We start from the raw sequence: 3,263 nt of genomic DNA on the forward strand, positions 1-3,263 counted from the left end.
ACCAAGAAGTTTTATGAAAAGAGCAAGCCTATGATTAGGGGAGTTGAAGAATTGGATTTACAAGAAAGTAGCCTGGAAAACAATTGGTGACAGCACAAACCTTATAGGCACAGATGCAGTGTTGAGAATCATATCAGTGCCTGAAGGAAGAGGACTTACTGCTATATAAATGCCCAGCAGATATTGATTGAAGGAACACTCAGGCATGCCGCCTAAACATATCTATCTCCATGAGAATAAGCCTTGGACACTTTGATGAGTGTGTGGAGGAGCTTGTGTCAATTCCCCACAAATGCTTCTTGCTCAACATTCCTCTTTCACATTTGGCTAACCAAACAGGGAATCAAGGCCAGATTTGGCTCCAGGTCTGCTAGTTGTTTAGCCCCTCCCCCTGGGGCGGAGAGAGGATCTGTAACACTCAAATGTTTAGCTGAGAACTGTCTGAAAAAATCTAGAACAAACTCTGAGGGAACTAGCAAACAACAGACAGATAACAGATCTCTGCTTGTCCTTGGACCTAGCTCAGGCATCCCCAAACTGCGGCCCTCCAGATGTTTTGGCCTACAACTCCCATGATCCCTAGGCTAACAGGACCAGTGGTCAGGGATGATGGGAATTGTACTCCAAAACATCTGGAGGGCCGAAGTTTGGGGATGCCTGACCTAGCTCATTCTAGAGTCCTTGAGACGATGACATAGCTAAAATTACTGCATGAAGTCAATGCATGGGTAATATCCATCTAAACTATACTCAATCAGTGGGTCTAACTCCTTGAAATATATGGTCTGCTCTGAACATGACTCAGCTGGATAGCTCAATTGGTTACAGCGTGGTGCTGATAATGCCAAGGTTGCAGGTTCAATCCCTGTATGAGACAGCTGTATCACAAGCGGTTGGACTAGATGATCCTCAAGGTCCCGTCCAACTCTACAGCTCTAGGTCTTATATACTTTACTGAATTCTAGTGTTGCAAAACTGCAGCAAAACATCTCAAGCTCACCAGTGTTGCGTTTTGCCATAAAGCACCACTGCTGAGAAGACAGGAATCACTTCGTTCTGTTGCCCTGGGTGCAGAGCCTCAGGGGTGCCACAGGGGGTGCCACAACTATGATATCGAATGGAAGGCAAGAGGCAGGGGCACCAAATTTTGGCGCCACACAGGGCGCTGCTGAAATTTGAGACCCCCAAGGTCCGCTGCTGCATTTGTGCCCTTCAAGGGATTCCTTACACCAGCCTGGTTCTCACGACCCACTCCAGACTCCAGAGGAGCATATGCTCAGTCTGCAGATCAGTAAATACATTTTTATAGAAGGTAAAAGACAATCTAAAACTTGAAATAATGACAGAGGGTGGAACAAAACCACCTCTCTGCTTCCTTATTGTCACTCCTCTCCTTTCTTTGGGCTCCATGTTCCAGTTTTCGTTGTGTGTGTGTGTGTGTGTTTTTCTCTCCTGGCTGGGGAGAATGGGCCTGGAGTGCTTTTTCTGCCTGTCAGCAATGCTCTTTAAACTGAGTAAAGAGATCCGGAGTTGATTGATTTGAGCCACTCCCTTCTCCTCCAGGGGCTGAGAATGCTTCTTAATCTGTGTTCGCAGTCTCTGCTGGCTCAGTCAGCGGGAAACAAGGGCAGGAACACCAAGTTCTGATTTCCCGGTGTCTCAGCCTAAAGGAATATAACCAGGATGCCTGGTTTGTCCATCACACATAATCTCCTACTGAAAAGATGACCCTCTTCTATTTCTTCCTGATGTTTTTGCAGTGATGTGGCCTTTGGTTCCTGCTCACCAGTACCAACATGTTGGCTGTTGTTCACATAATCATAGGAACATAGGAAGCTGGTTTATATCAGACCCTCCAAGTTTCCCTATTTTTCAGGGACAGTCCTGGATTTACAGAATACCGTCCTGGTATCTGATTTGATCCTGGAATGTCCCGCTTTTCCTTAGGGTGTCCCTATTTTCATCAGAGAAATCTGGGAGGGTATGGAGTTATGCGACTCTTGAGCCAAGGAGAAAAGTAACTATACAATCTGAAGGCAGCCCTGTATAGGGAAGGTTTATTATGTTCTTATATATGTTGGAAGCCGCCCAGAATGACTGGGGCAACCCACTCAGATTGGTGGGGTAATAATAATAATAATAATAATAATAATAATAATAATAATAATAATAATAATTGAATCGGATGTCCCTATTTCCAACGGAGAAATGTTGGAGGGTATGTTATACTGAGGGCTCATCTGGACTTCCATTTATCCTGCCGCTTTCCCCAGGGAAACCTGATCTTTGTCGCTGAATTGGAGCAAACATCAATTGGGTTTTCCATGGATTGGTGTCTGTGCTGATTTGGCACTAAAGAGCTAAAGGCTTTCCTGGGACAAAGCAGCAGGGCAAACAAGAAACCGCTGGGACACCTGCTTTCTAAGCACAGGACAAGTGGAAGTGTGGATGAGCCCTGAGTCAGATCACTGGTCCATCTGCCTCTGTATTGTCTACACTGACTGGCAGCAACTCTCCAAGTTTTCAGACAGGGGCCTCTCCCAGCTCTACCTGGAGATGCCAGGGATTGAACCTGGGACCTTCTGCATGTGAGACAGATGCTCTGCCATTCAGCTACATCCCCTCCCTTGTGGTGAAAGCGAGAGGTGCCAGGAGCCCTTTCAGCTCACTTCAGCCACCCTGTCAGAAGCTGAGTTGAGCTGATGGGTTATTTATCTCCAAGAGTATTAAGTTGCCTTGTGTTTAGCTGGACTGTCAGTCTACCTATTCCAGTACTACCTGCTTCAACTCTCCGAGGATTGGGGCAGGGCTGCTTCCCAGCTCTCTTAGCACTGGCGGCAAGGACTGAATATGGAAGCTTCTGTGTGCTCCTCCAGTGGTGCACCCGGATGTTAACCAGAAGGTTGGTGGTTCGAGCCCACCCAGGGCAGGATTCCTGCATCTCAGGGGGCTGGAGTAGATGACCCTCGGAATCCCTTCCAACTCTACAATCCTATGATTCTATTACTATTGAGCTGTGGCTTCTCATGGACTCAAGGGCTTAACACTGGAGTGGGAGCAAAATATGGTAACTAGAGGTTTGGGGGTGGGATTTAAGAGAGCATGTAAGTCAAAGAACTATCAGAAAGATGTATATCTTGTAACTAAGAAATCAGATGGTGTGGAAAGAGGAGGAATGTCAAGGAAAGGCCTGGTATGGATTTTGTCATTTCTGCTGTTGAGCCTCCCAGTCTTGTTTTCACCTCACCTGGTTTGACTGTTCC

General features: G+C 46.6%; 1 non-coding gene across 1 annotated transcript; it reads right to left on the minus strand.

The window, feature by feature from the left end:
* Window positions 1-2,551: 2,551 nt before the first annotated feature.
* On the minus strand, window positions 2,552-2,623 carry TRNAV-CAC (transfer RNA valine (anticodon CAC)). The gene has a single exon. It is a non-coding gene; the product is annotated as a tRNA-Val (tRNA).
* Between the last annotated feature and the right edge of the window lie 640 nt (window positions 2,624-3,263).

The sequence above is a fragment of the Zootoca vivipara genome, chromosome 1, assembly GCF_965207765.1.
Source record: "Zootoca vivipara chromosome 1, rZooViv2.hap1.1, whole genome shotgun sequence".
NCBI classification, from domain to species: domain Eukaryota; kingdom Metazoa; phylum Chordata; class Lepidosauria; order Squamata; family Lacertidae; genus Zootoca; species Zootoca vivipara.